The following is a 10,379-nucleotide window of genomic DNA, read 5'->3' as shown; positions in this document are numbered from 1 at the left end:
CACAAACCCTCTTGGAGGTTGTCACGAACCCTACTATACAGCCTGCAGACTCCAGGGCTGGGTCGCCTCAGGCTGGACCACTAACAGGGAGGGAGTGAGCCCCACCCAGCGGCAGACAATCGGATTCCACTCTTACTGAGTGCCGCCCTGCCCACCAGAGCAAGACCCAGTTTTCCCGACTGCCAGTCCCTCCCATCAGGAAGCTTCCACAAGCCTCTTAGCCTCATCCACCAGAGGACAGTCAGAAGCAGCAAGAAGAGCTAGGATCTGGCACAAAAGCCACATCGCAGAAAGTTAACCTAAAGGAAAAGGCAGAGGATTATGTCACAGATGAAGGGACAAGATAAAATTTGAGAAAAGCAACTAAATAAAGTGAAAATGTCCATGGGAGTCTCAAGGCAAGAACGCTGGCGTGGGTTGCCATTTTCTTCTCCAGAACAATACAGTAGACGGAATCAATAGCAGGATATGAATAAGTGACCCGGAGTACAGAAAAGTCGAAATCACGTTACAAACAGCACATGCAAAGAAAGAAAAGAAAAGAAATGCAGACTCGCTGTTGCTGTGTGTGTCTGACTCTTTGCGACCCCACAGAGCGAAGGACATTACGCTTCCCGGCCCCTCACCATCTCTCAGAGCTTGCTCAAACTCAGGTCCATTGAGCTGGACAACATTAAACACACCAACATTCGCATTAGACGGGTCCCAGGAGGAGAAGAGAGAGAGAAAGGATTCGAGAAAATATTTGAAGAGCTAATAGCTAAAGACTTCCCTAACATGTGAAAGGAAACAGTCAAACAAGTCCAGGAAGCACAGAGAGTCCCAGGCAGGATAAACCCAAGGAGGAACACGCCGAGATGCATAGTAATCCAACCGACAGAAACTAAAGGCAAAAATAAAGTATTTATTCCCAGCAAGGGAAGAGTGACAAATAGCATACGAAGGAATGGGGCAATGCACTTAAAGCGATAAAGGAAGAACCAAGAACACTCTGCCTAGCGATACTCTCGTTCAGATTTGATGGAGAAATCAAGCTTTCCAGGTGAGCAAAAGCTAAGAGAGTCCAGCACCACCGAACTAGCAGGCGCGGCCCAGGCCCGCCTCCTTCTCCCTGCCACGCTGCTCCCTGCCCCGCTGGGGGCCAGGCAGCCGCCTCAAGCTTATAGAGGCTCTGTTCACGTGGCAGCCCTGCGAGGTGAGTCCAGCCCCATATTCAGGAGAGGAGGCAGAGCCCACAGGGTGGTTGTCCGGGCTACTCTGGGCAACCCAGCCAGCCTCTGGGGCCACGGCCTGAGCCTGGAGCCCTGCTCTCAGCCCCATCCCCGCTGCTGCCCCCGGAGGCGTGGTTTCTGTCATCCTTTTGTCCTCTGGATCTTCTGCGGACCTGGAGTGACCCCAGGTGTGAGGGCTGCAGGCTGGCCTCCCTGCCTTGAGCTGCAGGAGGCTCTGAGCTTGTCCCCTTCTGCCTCCTAGGCCCCAGCTCTCCAGAGCTTGCGGCTGGGCCCTACTCACTGCTCCAGCGTCGGCCATTTGCGCCTCCACGACACCGGCCTTTGTTTATGTGGCCTGTTCGCCACACCCTGCCCGTTGCCCCCTGGCTCCCAAGCCTGCGTCCTGGTTGGAGGGCAGCCCCTGCCCTTGGGTATCTCTGGTCCTACACCATCTGGAAAGGCCTCCTTGACTTTCCACCAACCCACGAGAAGCCTATTCTAGAATCCGGAACCACGTTCTGGGACCAGTGACCTGTGGGTCTGGCCTGGAGAGCTCCTCAGAGCCGGGGCCCTATGGGGCCAGCTTCACGTCCAAGGCTCCTGGCAGCACAGGATACATGGGTCCGTTTCAGGGGTGCTGGTGGGTGAGAGGGGGCCAGGGAATGGGCTGCATGGAGGGAGAGATGTTCGCAGTGGCCTAGCTGAACTGTCAGAGAAGGCGATGGCACCCCACTCCAGTACTCTTGCCTGGAAAATCCCATGGAAGGAGGAGCCTGGTGGGTTGCAGTCCATGGGGTCGCTGAGGGTTGGACATGACTGAGCGACTTCACTTTCACTTTTCACTTTCATGCATTGGAGAAGGAAATGGCAGCCCACTCCAGTGTTCTTGCCTGGAGAATCCCAGGGACGGGGGAGTCTGGTGGGCTGCCGTCTATGGGGTCGCACAGAGTCGGGCACGACTGAAGCGACTTAGCAGCAGCAGCAGCTGAACTGTGCGTCAGTCTCCTACTGTGGAAATGAATGAGAACCATTATTCCTCTGTTTAATCACAAAGGACATCACCTGGGAGAATCTCAGGGGCATGAAAGGGAAAGTGAAGGATGCTGCCTCGCCCCCTCGCCTGGGTGCCTGTCGCAGGCGAGAGTCCGCGGAGCCGGCCGCCCCCCCCCCCCACCCCGTTTCTCCTCGCACAGCTTTGTGTTGTCTCTCTGCGTGTGCGTGGCTGTCCCCCAGGCACGATGCCCCGGCTACCTCAGTCCTTTGGAGTCTACAGAATGTTCCAGGAAGCAGTGTACTCTGGAGAAGACTCATGAGAGTCCCTTGGACAGCAGGGAGATCAAACCAGTCCATCCTAAAAGAAAATCAGCCCTGAATGTTCATCGGAAGGACTCATGCTGAAGCTGAAGCTCCAATACTTTGGCCACCTGATGCGAAGAGCCCACTTATTGGAAAAGACCCTGATGCTGGAAAAGATTGAGGGCAGGAGGAGAAGGGGACGACAGAGGATGAGATGGTTGGATGGTATCACTGACTCGATGGACATGACTTTGAGCAAACTCCAGGGCATGGGGAACGACAGGGAGGCCTGGCGTGCTGCAGTCCATGGGGTCACAAAGAGTCGGACACAGTTTAGCAAGTGAACCATGAGGTGACTGCTTTGCCTCTTCCTTCAGAGCTGGGTGTTTACGTCGTCTCCAAGTATTTCATCTTTGTAAATAGCATTGCTGTGGGGCTTCCTTGGCGGTCCAGTGGAAGGACTCTGCACTTCTACTTCCGGGGGCTCAGGCAGGATCCCTGGTCAGAGAACTAAGACCTCGAAAGCCATACAGCCAAAATAGAAAAAAAAAAATGTTGTCCTGAACATCCTCTGGCAGCTGACTCCTGCAGCTGTTTCGGAGAGAATGATTCCCGGAAGGGGTCTGTGCACTCACAGGGCACCGAGGTCCATTCTTCACTGGGGCTGTCGGCATCGCTGCTTCTCTCATTTAAACGGCAGCCCTACCGTCACAGTCCCTCCTGCTTGGTCCCCAGACAGCTTCTACATAAGTTACCGTCTGGGATTAGAACTAGCCAGAACATCCACACCCCACTTCCTCTGCCCGAGACAGAACCAGACGGCCCCAATTTCCAGCCCGCTCCAACTTCCCAGAGCAAGCCCACAGCTGGGGAACGCCTGTCCTGTCCACTGGGGGCTGGAAGCTCTTGCAAAGGGTCTGGGCGTGGCCAGGCAGCCCTCTCTGCCTCGGGTTTCATCCCTGAGGCCAGGCTCACAGAAGAAGACAGGCGTGAGGAAACGCAGAGGCTGGCCGGTCCGGTCCACGCCCCTGATCCCTGCAAATGCCAGGCCCTTAGCTGTTTGCGGGGGGATTTAAAGACCCTGGGGATGGAGGCAAGCGGACAGGCTCCCTGGAAGAGCGGCTGCAGCAAGACCGCCTGGGCACAGACTTTGGCCCCTGGCGTTTCCCCAGTGTCAGCTTTTCTATTTTAGGCCGGTTGCTCCTCGTCAGGGAATTCTCAGCGAGCCGTGGGAAACCCAGCGAGGCGGGTGCTGGGTCTGCCTGGCTTCCGCGTGCCCTGCTGCAGCCCTGGGTCCCCTCCAGCCCCCGGGCGAGACCCCGGGCGAGACCCCGGGTAGAGACACCTCGGGTTGGCACTCTCACTCACCCACATGAAGGGCACCCTTCTCCTGGGTTACATGTCCCACCGAGAAGGTTCCCATCTTGCGACCCAACTGGGCTCCTGGATCTTAGCCCACAGAAGCAATCTGCAGACATGGAACCTTGGCCGCGACCCAAGCTTGCAGCCAAGGGCTCACGGCGGCTGTGGGAACTGGATCGCTGGCGCCTTGTAGGGGGACGCGGGAGAAGCCTGAGACAGGAGCCTCGCAGTGGGGCTGGCCGCAGGGTGACTGTGGGTCCAGCTATGGGGAGATCGAATCTGCGCGGGGAAGAGGGACACGCCGTGGACTCCAGGCCGAGGGCAGGTCAAGTCCCAGCTCTGCCGTCCACTTTGGCCTTGGGACTCTCTGAACCTCCGTCTTCCTCATCTGTGAAAATCAGAACAGTTTACCACCACGTTCGGGGTTTAAGAGGACTGTTCTTATGATCCTCAGGCCAGGACTCAGACAGGCATACAGTAGGCGCTCGGGAAGGGCAGCTGCAGTGGGTTTTATAACACGGACAAGTGGAAATAGTTTGACATGACAAGGGAAACAGGTGAGAAACCAGCAGCCAGATTTCTATTCCTTAAAAACAGCCCCGTATGCCGCTGTTGCACAATCCACACCCGCCCCCCCCCCCCCCCCCCCCCCCCACCCCCCTCCCGTCGCCAACCCGGAAAAATACTCTAAAGCCTCTGAAAAAACTCCCCCGGCTCTTTAGGTCTCTGATTGCCATCTCTCCTGTCACAGGAGCCGCTTCTTTCTCACTGGCTGGGAACCTCTCTCCGCAGGGGGAGCTCCCCGGGCCAAGAGGCGAGGGCAGCGGGTGTGCAGACCATTTGCGGACTGGAACAGGTGGGGCCCGGTTGTGGAAACAGGCGCTGCGTTCCTGGGATTCCTGCCGGCGACCCGCCCAGCCCGGCTCCAGGCCAGACAGATGCCAGCAGCGCCCCGCTCCACCTGCAGAGGGCCCGCCCAGAGACAGCGCGGCCTGGAGCCAGGTGGAGGCCCAGGGCCCAGGGCTTTGTACTGGGGACTTTGAGACTAGCTACTCCACTCAGTGGTGTCTGACTCTCTGCGAGTTCTCCAGGCCAGAATACTGGGGTGGGTGGCCTTTCCCTTCTCCAGGGGATCTTCCCAACCCAGGAATCGAACCCAGGTCTCCTGCATTGCAGGCAGATTCTCGACCAGCTGAGCCAAACTAGTTAGGGTGGGTTTAAATCCGACAGGAAGTGAAAGCGAAAGCATTCGTTAGAAGGGTCTAGCACATAGTGTACCCCCTCCCAGGAGGCGTCTCAGCCCAGCTGGGCTTCCCTGCACCTATGAGCTCACAGGAGGGACAGAGGTGGGGTTCAAGTGACAGTCCCAGCTCCCTGGGAGGGAGGGGGTGCTGGTGATGAAGGCTCTCAGTTCTCACACAGGCAGTGCCAGGCAGACTGGACAGCCAGTCTCCTCAGAGTGGACAAGATATAAGGCTGACCTTCGGGAGGATGGCGCCTGGAGGGGAGGTGATGAAGGGATGCTTCCTAGCTGGGGGTGGGGGTGGGGACGGGATGTGGAGTCGGGGTCCAAGCTGGGCAAAGGCCTTTGGAAGGAGGGAACTTGACGTTAGACATCAGGAGGAACCCCACAGTCCAGGTCAAGAGCTGGCAGCTTCCCGTCTTCCCTGTTCTTTCTGCGCTGGGGAACTGAGGAAGAACTCCCAGGGAGGAAGCAGTAGGGGCACAGTGAGCACGAGGGATGGCTTCTGAGACCAGCGTTGAGAGCTGCAGGCCCCCCAGGCCGCAGGGGTCGTGGGGTCACCACCTGTCCTGATGGACCGTGGGGGAGGTGCGGGGGAAGGGAGAGCAGAGGCCAGGGAGGGAAAAGGAGGGCAGAGTCTCCCAAACCGGCTGCCCGGGCATAGTTACTAGAGGAAAAGGAGGTTTAACACAAGCCCCCCGACCTTGGCGGCAGGGGCCTTGGGGGTCTCCAGGCAGCGTCGGCAGCTCCCTGGGATGGTGGCTCAGCAGAGGCTGGCTTCCAGCTGGAAAATCTGGTGAGCTGCGCGTGGCGGCCCTGGGCCCTGGACATCTTCCACCACCCTCCCTCGTCACCTGCCATGTAATCCAAGGTTCTGAGCCTGGCTGGTGAAGAGCCGGTGCTCCCCACCCAGCCTGCTGCCTGCTGCGGGGGGCACCCAGCACTCCCGCTGTGGCTGCCGTGCCCAGTTCCTCTGTTGCCTCCCAGCAACTCCTATCAGTTCTGTGCCTGATGAAAGATGTGTCACTAGGGAACAAAACATGGGTTTTCCGAAGCTTCAAGTCCTCCAAGGAGGTGATTTCTTAATTTCACCTCTGCCACTTCCACAGACCCTTGCTGACTGCTCCCACTGGCAAAGCCTCTTTCCTGCTTCCCATCCATCCTCCACCCGTCTATGCACCCATCCGCCCACCCATGGAGCCACCACCCATCCGCCCACCCGCATCCATCCAACCGCCCACCATCCATGCAACCACCACCATCCATCCAACCAACCGGATCCATGCAACCACCCACCGTCCACGCAACCACCCATCCATCCAGCCACCCACATCCACCCAACCACCCACATCCATCCAGCCACCCACATCCATGCAACCACCCACCATCCATCCAGCCACCCACCATCCATCCAACCATCCACCATCCATGCAAACAACCGGATCCATGCAACCACCCAGCATCCATCCAACCACCCACATCCATCCAACCATCCACCAACCATGCAGCCAACCACCATCCATGCAACCACCCACCATCCATGCAGCCACCCACCATCCATCCAACCATCCACCATCCATGCAAACAACCGGATCCATCCAACCACTCACCATCCATCCAACCACCCACATCCATCCAGCCACCCACATCCATCCAACCAACCGGATCCATCCAACCACTCACCATCCATCCAACCACCCACATCCATCCAACCACCCACCATCCATCCAGCCACCCACCATCCATCCAACCATCCACCATCCATGCAACCAACCGGATCCATCCAACCACCCACCATCCATCCAACCACCCACATCCATCCACCACCCACATCCAACCAACCACCTGGATCCATCCAACTACCCACATCCACGCAACCACCCAGCATCCATGCAACAACCTACCATCCATCCAACTACCCACATCCACGCAACCACCCAGCATCCATGCAACAACCTACCATCCATCCAACCACCCACCATCCATCCAGCCACCCACATCCATGCAACCACCCACATCCACCCAACCACCCACATTCATGGAACCACACACCATCCATCCAACCACCCACATTCATGCAACTACCTACCATCCATCCAACCACCCGGATCCATCCAATCACCCACCATCCATCCAGCCACCCACCATCCATTCAGCCACCCACCATCCATCCAACCACCAACATCCAACCAACCACCCACACCCATGCAACCACCCACCATCCATGCAACCACCCACATCCAACCAACCACCCACATCCAACCAACCACCCACACCCATCCAACTATCCACCATCCATCCAGCCACCTGCATCCATCCAACCATCCGCATCCATCCAACCACCCACCATCCCCCCAACCACCCACCATCCATCCAGCCACCCGCACCCATCCTACCAGCCACACCCACCCAACTACCCGCCTTCTACTCATCCTTCCATCCCTCTGATAAGCAGCACTAAGTGAGCATTTTGTGGTCTGGTGGTTGGGAGTGCAGCCTCTGCCTTCCCAGTCCTGGCTTCCGTGGTTGTGCCGAATGTCTATGTCCTTGGGCGGTTTCTCAGCCGCGCTTATTCTCAACCTCAGTTTCTGCATTGTGAAAAGCTGTAAAGCAACTTGCTTCTGGCTTGCTGGGAACGTGCAGAGAGGCAACATATGTAACAAACTTACTAAAGTGGCCGGTGCTTCCCCTCCTCTTATCCCAGCTACCTCCTCAGAGTGCTGTGATAGGGAACCCGACTCAGCTCAGCCAGGAAACACTGAACTAGGCATTACAAGGAAAGATCAGTGTTTCCACTGGGAAGGAGCTAGGAGCGTTGAAAACACAGCCAGGAAGACTCACTAGGTTTGAGGGTCGGGAGAGGAAGCCCCAGTGGACTGGCTTTGGCTGTGGGGGAAGGTAAGGGTGCCCTGGGGAGCCGGAGAGCCTGGTGGGGGGACCCAGGTGAGCGGAGAGGGTGCCCGGACATGCTCGTGTTTTCAGGCTGAGGGGACAGCCCGGAGATATGCTGTATTTATAAAAAATGTTTATGGAAACAAGTTCATTGGCCAGTTAGTTCCTGCTGGCCAAAGCACAGTTAATGTTCTAAAAAAGAAACAAAGCTCCAAAATGTTTTCTCCTCTTTTATCCCTCTCTTCCATTTCCACTTGTGATTTTCCTAAGTCTGACCATATCTGGGGAGGGGTAGAAAAGGATTTTGGAGAAGGAAATGGCAACCCACTCCAGTATTCTTGCCTGGAAAACCCCAGGGACACAGGAGCCTGGTGGCTGCTGTCCGTAGGGTCGCACAGAGTTGGACACGATTGAAGTGACTGAGCAGAAGCAGCAAGGGATTTAAAACTTGAGACAATAAACAGATCGCCTGCCTTGTTTAAACTGCTTCACTGCTGCTGCTAAGTCGCTTCAGTCGTGTCCGACTCTGTGCGACCCCATAGATGGCTGCCCACCAGGCTCCTCTGTCCCTGGGATTCTCCAGGCAAGAACACTGGAGTGGATTGCCATCTCCTTCTCCAATGCGTGAAAGTGAAAACTGAACGTGAAGTCACTCAGTCGTGTCCTACTCTTAGCGACCCCATGGAATTTCCCAGGCAAGAGTACTGGAGTGGGTTGCCATTGCCTTCTCCGTTAACTTGCTTTACCTGCTATCAATACACTGTTTGGCTTCAGGATTTTAGCTATGACCACAGGATGGACTGCAAAAACACTCGAGAGATCTAGAAGATTAATTTTTTCATTTTCACTGGAGGGCTTTATCTGGGAGGTGGGGTGGGGCAGTAGGGGGCCAGTGGGGAGAGGAGGAGTGCAAGCCCCATTTACCGGGGAACCTGGTCTGCGTCTCAGTTCTAGAGCTAGCAGTACTTTCGGCTTGGGGCTGGAATCTGGGTGCTCAGCTTGGGGGTGGCTCTAGGCTACAGGATGGAGACCAGTCTGGTCACCCCGCCAGCAGAGACTGGATTTGGACCCGATTTGGACCCAAGAGTTTAGTTCAGACGGTGTTTCAGAGAGGTTTGGAAAAAGCCAGCTGGGAGGCAGCAGCGGAGTAGGAAGGCAGGGAAGTGGATGGCTAGGAGAGCTGTCTGAGCGGGAACAGAGGGGTATTCCTAATGGGCTCCGTTTTGAGCCCAGGCAGCCGGTGGAAGCAGATGCCCTTCTTCGTCCAGAGCTGGTTTTGTTACCTTTGGTAGCCACAGCCTCCTTGCCAGGCAGGGTCAGACGGGGACTTCACCAGCCCTGGCATCCTCCTTGGCAAGGGCTGACTCCAGCCAGCTGCCAGTTTGGGCTCCTGTATCTATGACAACTCATATTCCCTGGGCATTTCCGTTTCAAATGCTCTGTCCTTTTGTTTGCACGGGTTCCTGTGTCATATTCGGAGTTCCCATTTTTAGTTGGGAAACAAGAGGCTGCACGAAATTCTAATAGGCCTCCGGAGACCACCGCGATTCTAAGACCTGGAGGGTATCAGGAGCAGGGCAGCGGGGGTGAGAATGCACAGGATTGGGGGCCAGAACACCGGCTCCGGCTTCTCCTGGGCCGCTGATCCCTCCGCTCCGGGCCTCCCCTTCCCCGTCTGTAACCCGAGGAGATAATAATACCTGTCTGGGCCATCACCCCGCAGACCCCAGAGTAGCCCGCACGCAGCGACAGTTCGCATCTCCGCGCTGGGGGCTCAGGAGACAACTCTTGACCCAGGGGCGGGAAGGCCCCGCCGACTCCGCCGCAGATCCTGCGGGGGAGCCGGTGGGCGCAGCTCCGAGTCCAGGTTCCGAACCTTTCGGAGCTCAAGGTTCCTCTCTTCCAAGTTGGAAGGCCAGGGCCCCTCACAGGGGTGTCCCGATACTAATGGAGATGCCACGCGGAGAACCGCCTAGGCGCGCCGGGGGCTGTGGACGCGGCCGCCGCCACTCCCCGGCTTGCGCGGCTGCGGAGAGACGCGACACCTCCAGCGCCCCGCTAATCCCGGGGACGGGGAGCTCGGCTCCTCCCTGGGGCGCTGCTGCAGGGCGCGCTCAGGATGTGAACACCCAAGGGGCGCGCAAGTACTTCCTGTAGGCATCACCATACTTCAGTGTTTAGAAGGTGCAGAAGGTCCTGAACTCCTCACTACCAGTTCAGTTCAGTCGCTCAGTCGTCTCCGACTCTTTGCGACCCCATGGACTGCAGCACGCCAGGCCTCCCTGTCCCTCACCATCTCCCAGAGCTTGCTCATGTCCATCGAGTCGGTGATGCCATCCCACCATCTCATCCTCTGTCGTCCCCTTCTCCTCCCG

At 57.3% G+C, this 10,379-nt stretch overlaps 1 long non-coding RNA gene across 1 annotated transcript; it reads right to left on the bottom strand.

Moving 5' to 3' along the window:
• Nucleotides 1-884: 884 nt before the first annotated feature.
• On the bottom strand, nt 885-10,019 carry LOC132659543 (uncharacterized). Its single transcript, XR_009600075.1, has 2 exons — nt 9,705-10,019; nt 885-4,257 (listed from the first exon to the last, which is right to left on the bottom strand). It is a non-coding gene; the product is annotated as an uncharacterized LOC132659543 (long non-coding RNA).
• Between the last annotated feature and the right edge of the window lie 360 nt (nt 10,020-10,379).

Source organism: Ovis aries, chromosome 3 (assembly GCF_016772045.2).
Source record: "Ovis aries strain OAR_USU_Benz2616 breed Rambouillet chromosome 3, ARS-UI_Ramb_v3.0, whole genome shotgun sequence".
Taxonomy (NCBI): Eukaryota; Metazoa; Chordata; class Mammalia; order Artiodactyla; family Bovidae; genus Ovis; species Ovis aries.
The sequence above is the reverse complement of the archived record's forward strand: the minus strand, read 5'-3'. Positions and strand labels throughout refer to the sequence as shown.